Source organism: Gigantopelta aegis, chromosome 10, assembly GCF_016097555.1.
Source record: "Gigantopelta aegis isolate Gae_Host chromosome 10, Gae_host_genome, whole genome shotgun sequence".
NCBI lineage: Eukaryota > Metazoa > Mollusca > Gastropoda > Neomphalida > Peltospiridae > Gigantopelta > Gigantopelta aegis.
This window is the reverse complement of record NC_054708.1, coordinates 24,914,442-24,924,989: the sequence shown is the minus strand read 5'-3', so window position 1 is coordinate 24,924,989 and position 10,548 is coordinate 24,914,442. Positions and strand designations below refer to the sequence as shown.

The following is a 10,548-nucleotide window of genomic DNA, read 5'->3' as shown; positions in this document are numbered from 1 at the left end:
TGTATGATTATCATTATTTCAATCTAATTAAAATTAGCTCCACTATTACATGTGTATCTAACAGCAGCCAGTTGGAGCTCATGTTCACCAATCAAAACCTTACTTGCAGAATCATGCCAGTGATTTAAAAATAATTTGAAAATATTCCGAATTATCCTGAGGGTATACGATATGTTTCATGTTTCATGGAAGTCACAGCCGACATAATTGTTTTTTATTATCGGGATGACTGATTGCATGTGAAATGTTCATGTAATTTTAAGTCTTTTCCTCAAGAATTCAATTTGAATTCTTTGAGAAAAGATATATGGTTGTTATTTTCAGTTGATGTCACAAGCACAAGAGATGGAAGATATTTACCAGCGATCTGGTAACAGCTGAAGATACAGCTGAAAGGTACAACAAATATTGATGGACAATTACTGAATAAAGTGGGTAAATTTTAAAGATCTTTTCCTCAAGTATTCACTTTGAATTGTTTAGAAAAAAATAAATGGTTGTTATTTTAAATTGATGCCACACGTACAAGAGATGGAAGATATTTGTCAGCGGGTTCATAATAGCTGAAGATACAGCTGTTTGGCATAACTTTCTTAATCGTTTTTCAATATTCTTGATAGTTCGTTTTATAATTGTGTGTTTTGCTTGAAAGTTTCATTGTTATTGTTGTCTAATGTTTTCTACCTTTGTTTTTTTAGTGGACGTGTGGAATCAAGAGATGGAAGCTATTTATCATCGGGCTGGTGACAACTAAAGGCATGGTTACAAGATTTCTTACATTAATAAGTAGACTTATGACATGTGTATGTATTTTTTCCTCAACAATTTACTCTTTCTTTTTGTTCTTCAGTTGATGCCACAATGACGAGATGGAAGATATTTATCACCGGGCTTGTGACAGCAGAGGGCGTAGCAGTCGGACATCAATTTCTGTCATTAGCAGTATGACTTTTGACATCTGTACTTGCAGGGAATGAAGCATTTTAATGGTAAGTTACCTCCCTTCTTGATTTTTGATAGTTTGGTTTATAATTGTTTTGGTGAAGAATTGAATTATAATTGAAAGATATCTATCAGTGGATTGATAACAGCTGAAGACACAGCTACAAGACATACATTTCTATCATGACGAAGGTGACTGACGTCAAATGAAGTTGCATGCAATGAAAGAAAGAAAGAAATGTTTTATTTAACGACGCACTCAACACATTTTTTATTTACGGTTATATGGCATCAGACATATGGTTAAGGACCACACAGATTTTGAGAGGAAACCCGCTGTCGCCACTACATGGGCTACTCAGGCATGAAATGCAATGTGTAAGTAATCGTTTTTTAATATTCTTGATAGTCCGTTTTATAATTGAGTGTTTTACTGGAAAGTTATATTCTTATTGTCGAGGAATGTTTTGTACGTAGCTGTCACATACATGTATTTCATTAGCAGTTTGACTTACGACATCTGTACTTACATGCAATGAAGCATTTTAATGGTCAGTAATCTTCCTTCTTGATTTTTGATAGTTGGCCTTTTAATATTTTTGGTAAAGAAATCGGTTATCATTCAAAGATATTTATCAGTGGATTTGTAACAGCTGAAGACACAGCTAAAAGACATACTCCTCTATTATTAGCACGACGACTGGTGTCAAATGAGGTTGCATGAAATGAAATATCTTAAGTAATCGTTTTTCAGTATTCCTGATACTTCGTTTTATAATTGTGTGTTTTGCTTAAAAGTTTCATTGTTATTGTTGTCTAATGTTTTCTACCTTCTTTTTTTTAGTGGACGTGAGGAATGAAGACATGGAAGATATTTATCATCGGGCTGGTGACAGTTGAAGGCATGGTTACGAGAGTTGGAAGATTTCATAAACATCCTTGCGACGAGTGGAGTTACGTGATATGAAATGTTGATGTACAATTATTGAACAAAATGTGTCACTTTGATAGCCATTTTTTCCTCAAGCATTCAGTTCGAATTGTCCCACCGGAAAAGATAAATAGTTGTCCGTCCGTCCGTCCGACCGTTTCTACCGTAATTGCGAGAGATAGAAGATAATTACCGCCGTGCTGGTGACAGCTAAAGATGCAGCTGTCAAACATGGATTTCTTACGTTAATAAGTAGACTTATGACATGTGTATGTATCTTTTCCTCAACAATTTACTCTCTTTCTTTTTGTTCTTCAGTTTATCATCGGGCTTGTGACAGCTGAGGGCGTAGCTGTCGGACATCAATTTTTGTCATTAGCAATAAGACTTTTGACATCTGTACTTGCATGGAATGAAGCATTTTAATGGTAAGTTACCTCCCTTCTTGATTTTTGATAGTTTGGTTTATAATTGTTTTGGTGAAGAATTGAATTATAATTGAAAGATATCTATCAGTGGATTGATAACAGCTGAAGACACGGCTAAAAGACATACATCTCTGTTATTAGCAAGATGACTGATGTCAAATGAAGTTGCATGTAATGAAATGTCTAAGTAATAGTTTTTTCAACATCCTTGATAGTTCGTTTGATAATTGTGTGTTTTACTGCAAACGTATATATACTCAAGAAGGAAAGTTTACCAAATATCTGTTATGACGTCTAAATTTGCTTAGCTTAGCTTAGTAACTTGTTTAACGTGTCCATATTCCACTAGGGTTTCGAACACGCCTATCCCGAGTCGGTATCTGGATTAAAAATCCCATGCCTCGACTGGCATCCGAACCCAGTACATATGGTCCACATTGGATCTAGAAGTTTCAAAGCACTATCAACTCCAGCAGATGATCTGAAATCTCCATCTGTTGTGACGTATTTTATGAGAATACCTTGTAGAGCCAAGTCTGTTCCGATATCTTTTCCCATCTCGTATTCCGACAGCGGAGCAAATGGCGGCAAGTTTGCTGTGCAGTCAGGATCACCACCGGGACACGTCACATGAATACCTTTGTCTCTTAACCAGGCTCCGGTCCAACAAAGTTTATTCTGGAAGCAGGCACTTACAATGAATTTTCTTTCAGTCATTGTTTCACACGCAAGTCCTATATCTTGTGATGCATTCTGGCCCAGTTTCTTCCGACTTGTTGTTGTCCTGGAGTTGTATCTCCCATCCCCATCCATGGCTATGTTAATTTCATCACTTTCATTTCCACGTTTCTTGTTAATGTCTTTCAGTAGCTCAACTTTTTGTGCCAGGTCTTTTTCATTTAGATTTGTTACAGCCGTTAATACCTTGTATGATGTTCTCTGCATGCTGCTCCGACACGGTGGTGGAATGTCCATGCTTGCCAATAGCACTCTTGCTCTCGTATTGACGATGGGAGTATCTTGCATATAGTCCAACCTATAGCACATATTCAGTGTATATAATAAAAAAAATTATGATTTTTGTGATTTAATTAAATTAAACTATACTATTTGATTAATTAGCCGTCACTCGGCCATGCAAGTTCAAAATGACCTTGACAATAATTACTGTGCACATTGGCTCAGAATGGAGTTTGAATAAAAATTAGCACTGAGGAAAAGTTGGTTTTGGCCTATAATTCATACTATAAAGATTTGAATATTTTGACTTGCCATATACAACTGCTCTTAAATATGGTAATATATCTAGGCAATCTGAACTTAGATTTTTATTGCAATTTATTTTTATACTAAAAATAACGTGCCAATATATTGGGTTAATGTCTTTAATTTCCATAAACATAGTTAATGTTTCATGTATGTACATGTACTTCTGAAAGCATAAATTTTTAAAGACCTTGATTTTTATTGTCCTTTTGACATATTTATAGGGTGCTAAATCATAATTTAGAGAAATTTGTTGTTTCAGGAAAAAACTAATTTTAATTTCAAGAAAAAGTTTACCAAAGCCACAATTAAAATTTCGGTCACTATTGTGGCTTCTGTTCTCATTTATACATAACAATAAGCTTGTTAAACATATCTTTAGGTTTCCAGGTCAAATTCTTTTTTTAAGGAATCACTTAGTTTGTGTATTTTAAGTGTACACTAGATTTAGAACAATTTTTTCCAGATTTGATTATCTACCTTGGTGTAAGTTGATAATTTATTTTATTGTTAATGCTGTATTATCCAATGTTAATAGCTAAACAGTATGCTGGATTACAGATTGTAGGAATACATCCAATATACATATTGTATTGATCTGGATTAGAAAATAATGCAATAAAATAGATGTTCGGGTAATTATGTCATTTAAAAACAGGGTTTTTTGTTTAATAATTAATAACAAAAAAATAGGTGAAAGCTGCATGCATGAATATTCCAGATATCACGAATATTTAAAACCTCCAACTATAGTAGGGCCGGTATACATAAAATATAGTCAGGAATATTGGTGGCTACTAATGGTTTTGATGGTCCATTTTGAAAATCTGCATACCTGATGTATTTGAAATTCCCACACATAGTAAATTGAAGATACCCACACTCAGTATACAGGATTTCCCTCCAACAGTGATGTGCAGGACATTAAGTCATTACTTCATACAGATGCAGTCATGTTCATTTTTCCTTCCTCAGACATTGTATTTTTTTAACACTGATCAGTGTTCGAGATTGACGGTATCCCGATATCCCAGGGATACCAGAATTTAATTTTGGATACCATACTTCAAGAACCCAATATCCCACCGGAATGCCATATAATGTTGTTGGCTTTTTTTAATCCTGCGTTTTTAGTTTTCACTAAAGAAATGTAAGTCATTTTCTGGTAAGTTAAGTAAAAGTACATGTATTTACGAGCTCGTACCCAGTCTAATGCTATGCCATAACAATACCCCGCTCCCCTCACAAATTTTATTTGAGGTATCGATTCCACATCTGCAGAAAATTGATACAGGTAGGTTTATCATCAGTAATATCAGAAACACTTATAGATTACTGCTAAATATTAATTTATGTTCAAATTACTCAAAAGTAAATACAGCAAATCTTTTTGCTAATTCCGTTTGATTTCTAATATCACAAATTCCGTGATTTTGATTGTGATGTAGCAATAGACTGGGAACGAGGACATTTGTCGTGCAACTTTGTTATGATGCTATTTATGAATTTCATTTAAGTGGCATACTAAATTCTCAGGTGGGTTACCAGATTTTGAAATGTTAGTATCCAACTGGGATACTGCCCAAAATGTTTAATCTCGAACACTGCTGATATTTCTTTGATGTGCCTGTTGAGGTCTTCATAATGTACGGGTCTGTCAAGTACATGTGTTTCAATGGAATAAGTTTAAGGATTTGAAATACTCTGAATACCCATGTTGTCTCTACATATATAGCTGAGCACACACACACACATCTAAAAGTAAGTATCTTCAGGAGGATTTTTTTTTTTTTAATATTTTTTCAAATATGACATATTGTACGTATTTGTACAAAACTGTACAAAATACATGTGCTTGTGAGGTGTACATTAAATTAGGTTGCACTGTAGAAACAACAGTTTCAGTGAGGTTGGCAGTTTAAGTCAGAAGACACCAGATCCTGGTTGTCATAAAAATACATGATTAGCCACCTTTTGAAAAATGTATGTTATCTGTATAGGTAGCACTAAACCAGTTAATTTCTGGCTTGGTTGAAGTTTGAGGTGCACCGAAATTTTGATAGAGAAGTTAACACCACAAGTCCTGTGATTGGTTATAAATGTGAGTGTGTTGGTTGTAAAAAAAAAATAGTTTTGAATATTTTTATTTACATGGTGTTTGACTTGCCATATACTACTGCACTTAAATATGGTAATATATCTAGGCAACCTGAACTTACATGTAGATTTTAATAGAAATTGATTTTTATATTAAAAATAACATGTGCCAATATTGGGTTAATGTCTTTAATCTCCGTAAACATAGTTAATGTTTCATGTATGTACTTCTGAAAGCTCAACATTTTAAAGACCTTGATTTTTATTGTCCTTTTGACATATTTATAGGGTATTAATTAAATCATATTTTAGACAAATTTGTAGTTCAGGAAAAAAAATATTTTAATTTGAAGAAAAAGCTTACCAAAGCCATAATTAAAATTGTGGTCACTATTGTGGCTTCTCTTCTCATTTATACATAACAATAAGCTTGTTAAACATATCTTTAGGTTTCCAGGTCAATTTTTTTTTAAGGAATCACTTAGTTTGCTCCCATGAAGTGTATTTTAAGTGTACACTAGATTTAGAACCATTTTTTCCAGATTTGATTATCTACCTTGGTGTAAGTTGATAATTTATTTTATTGTTAATGCTGTATTATCCAATGTTAATAGCTAAACAGTATTAGTCCATGAGCCAGACCAGATATTGGTACCACCTGGGTGGGAAAAGTCTACCAATGTTTTTTATGAAAGCCCTATGTCTATAGATAATGAAATCACTTGATAGACCTTCAGAACTCACAGCTTAGTGGTAGTATTCACACTTTGAAGTACGGCACTTGCGTGAGTTTGAATCAGTTCAACTGTGGGGTAGGGCAAATGTAAAATAGAATTTCTTGATGACCAATGATCCGTTTTCCACAAATTACCGATCAAAATGTTTGTCTTGATGGGTACTACAGTTTAAATGAGGTATCGTGCAATTATTTTCATTAAGTAGGTCACCAGAGGTAAAAGAGGTCACAAAATTTGACATATGCCCAAAATTTGGATGCCTGACAGAAAATACTCTATAAAACCCTTATCTTCAACTGTACTCCTTGAACACACAAAAGAAAAACAAAACATTACATTTCATATTATTTTATTATGTAGTTACGAACATTGTCATATGCACTTTCATAAGCGCCGGACTCCAAATGGAACATTGCTGTCAACTTAATATTTATTTTATAAAACATGTGAACCTGCCATTCACCAAAAACAGGTGATTCGACACTCTCTGAAACAGTCCAGTTCTGCTTATAGGTAGTACTCCACCATGCAAATAGCATCTCGGCTGGGTCAAAGTTCGAAGTGACCCGAAATTTTAATGGAGGAGTTAAAACCGTCAGTGCTGCCATTGGTGATAAATGTTAACAGTGGTTGCTTGCATCAAGTACAGTTTTATGTAGTTATAATGTAGGTAATAAATGTATGGAATTTTATTGTGTGCAGTACCAGTGTGTCGGGCACACTTGTGCTTGAAACTTGTGCTGTAAAACTAAGCACTACCATTTTGGGCGGAATTGACGGGGCTTGTAACAACATCCTGTGATCTCGAAAATGAGCCATGAAAGTTGCCATTTAACTCGGTCACTGCTTTGGGTGAGGTGTTGTAGTATTCATATCTATGTTTCATGTTTTGGTTGATACGTCGTGTATAGTAGTTTTAGGCCAATATTTTAACACTGTCACCAATAGTATTTTAATTGGTCAACCTATAGAGAAAGTGACATTTTGTGGTATGTCCTAATTATCATAAATTCCAGTTTTTAATTGATGTGTAACTGCCATTTTCTATTAATTAGTAATCATGGAGTCATTGTTTGAACATCTTTTAGACAAAAAAAACCTGAATTTAATGTAGGTGAACATGCATGTAGCATGTGGTTAGGTTCCATGAATGCCAATGGATATGGCCGCCAGAAAGTACATTATATTGGCCTAACACCCCTGCACCCAAAATAAAGAAAGCTAATAGACTGGCATACATGATAAGACACCAGAAATGGCCATCTGATATGGCAGTTCATAAAAGAGTGCTTGAAATCACTCATTTGTGTCACAATAGGCAGTGCATAAATGCCGAATATTTGACATTAGAAAGACATGCAAATAACAGTGATAGAATTAATTGCAAACACCAGGGCCCGTGTCTCAAGGGACATACACCACACTGTCTGTTGTGAGGTAGTGTTAGTTTGTGGTTGTTTTCTTAATTGTGTGTGTTATTGTAACTTGTGGGGATACTTTTTAGATTTTGCGTAATTATGTTCAACTTTGGAGGTCGAAGCGTGATTTTTTAACATGTAATCGTTTTTAATATTTTTTTCTTCTTGGTGTTTTTCATACAGTGCATACAGAACCTTTCTTTTCTGACATCTTTTAATTTTATATGTCATTGTTTTGTTTCTATTTAGTTGCAGAGTTCTGTTGTGTTCGACTTTGTGCAAAGCTGAAATGACCTTACTACCCGATGAGAATGATCATCCCATATCCCTTGACAACTTAACTAATGACTCTACAGGCTCATTATTGATGCTGTGCACTGCACTGTGTGCCCTCCTCGAGAGGTTTCTGCTGAAACTTGTCTGTTTTGGTAATGATTTTCTAATGCTTTTATTGACAGCCTCAGATTTGTGTGTGTTTGTATTAAATTTAGTCATTTGTAACATTTTGGACAAATTAATGTTTTATACATTTGTTGTGATTGCCTTGATAACAGGCTGCAATGGCATCGGATGTGTATGACAGTGCATGCATGGATTTTGGAATGTTTCCAGCGTGTATTCTATCAGCCTGATCATACTCTGCCTGCCATGGCACCTAAAAGCAATGTCATTGGAGAATTTGATCTGTAATTTCTTTTCGTCAGATATTGTCCGTCCTGGCATCATATTTTCAACCTTTCCACCTTTAACAAACTTGCGATGATTTTCCGAAACATGTTGTGTGTCGATTAACATTTGTGGTTCGATGTCGGTAACATTTTGCTGGTATAACTCTTCAGCATCTTTAAAACCTTTAGCATCCGGGTCTGTCCTGTCGTCATGTAATGCACCTCAAGACCGTCATTTTTTAAATCAGTTAAACAGTCCTTAGCCCAAGTTGTTTCATCTCCAATGGACATTGTCTTTGGGATATTGTGAGAGCATGTTGGATCATTCAGACATGTATGTGATTGACTAATGCTGTGACGTTTGGAGCATAATTTATTTTTCGTAGCAATAGCCAACACTTGCTTGTGTGATGTGTTGTGTTCTGTTGCTGTGTAGACCACCTGAGTGGCAGGTTGGAAAGGGGAGTCTTTCCAACCCCAGAATATAATGGATTGTTGTACATGCCATCACATTGTAAATTTACTGCATTTGGTTGGCAACCCCTGATAGTGTTTATTGTTTTAAGATTGCTTCTCCTAACCTGCATGTCGCTTTTGTTACTGTTTGTAATAGTGTCACATACTTTGTTTGCAGTTATTTGACACCCCGCAACAGATCGTGCTGGTATGTTCATGCAGAGACACAGGAGCCGGAAGTTTTGAACACCAATGGGCATTTTCGTTAGACCAATCTGCACTGATACATTTGGACACTTTCGCTTTGGACTGTCCACCTCTGTGTACAAGTTGTACATACCAGAGTGGTATGTACAAATGTTACAGCACACACGCTGCCGAGTGCACACACCCCTTCTTTTTTCCACCGGGAAGTCCCACATCAGTTGACTATGGCATTCTGGTCGTTGTATGTACTATTCATCATTTGCTCCAGTTTGCCCATGTGGAAGACCCTGTATGTGTCGGCCTCTGATCTGTTTATTAAACCCAAATAGAAGGCCATAAATACTAGCACTACCTCAATTCTTAATGTTTTCTGGTATCTAGCATTTTCATTGATGGATTATCTCCCTTGGACTGTTGGACTGTTTTTCACCAGTTCTACCATGTCAAATTGACATTGTTTGCAAGCCATATTTTTCAAATCTGACTCTTTGTGATTGTGTTTGTAATCACATAAATAGTGTATTTATCCAACAAAAATGTGATTTGCATGCTACAAGGTATATAATGTGTAACTTTCATATAAAAGGTATAATTTAATTGCTTTTTTCTTATTTTTTCATGTTCACCTACATTAAATTCAGTTTTTTTGTCTAAAAGATATTGCACATGTACAAACAATGACTCCATGATTACTAATTTTTTTTCAAAATGGCAGTTACACATTAATTAAAAACTGGAATTTATGATAATTAGGACATACCACAAAATGTCACTTTCTCTATAGGTTGGACTATAGCAGTTAAAATACTATTGGTGACAGTGTTAAGATATTGGCCTAAAACTACTATACACAATGTATCAACCAAAATATGAACCATAGATATGAATACTACAACACCTCACCCAAAGTAGTGACTGAGTTAAATGGCACCTTTCATGGCTCATGTTCAAGATCACAGCATGTTGTTACAAGCCCTGTCAATTCTGCATTTTTGTGTTCTAAATATTATTAATTTTACTTATTTAACACCAGAAAGCAACATTTTGTGTGCGTTTGTTTTCCCTTTAATCATAAACAAAAACATGAAGAAGGAATTTAATCATAATGTAAATTTATAAATTGATTTTAAAAATACTTTTTTTTTCAACTTTGTAACCCTCAAAAATCTCATTTAGCATGCAGTTTCGAGAGCGGATTTTTAATATGTTACCCTAAATAACTTTCAAAATGGAAATTACATCCCCCCCCCCCCAAAAAAAAAAATAAAAAAGAAAGAAAAAAAGTTTATCTCTGTTCTAATTTGTTTTGGGTTTACGTAATATTAGGCTGGACTAAATGGTTAAAGTCAATATTTCATTACTGGTATAGAAGATAAATAGCGTACAGGGCCGTAACTA

At 34.8% G+C, this 10,548-nt stretch overlaps 1 long non-coding RNA gene across 1 annotated transcript; it reads left to right on the top strand.

The window, feature by feature from the left end:
* The first annotated feature begins 971 nt into the window (after window positions 1–971).
* Window positions 972–9,747, top strand: LOC121382759. Its single transcript, XR_005959215.1, has 3 exons — window positions 972–989; window positions 8,069–8,247; window positions 9,122–9,747. It is a non-coding gene; the product is annotated as an uncharacterized LOC121382759 (long non-coding RNA).
* The last annotated feature ends 801 nt before the right edge of the window (window positions 9,748–10,548 follow it).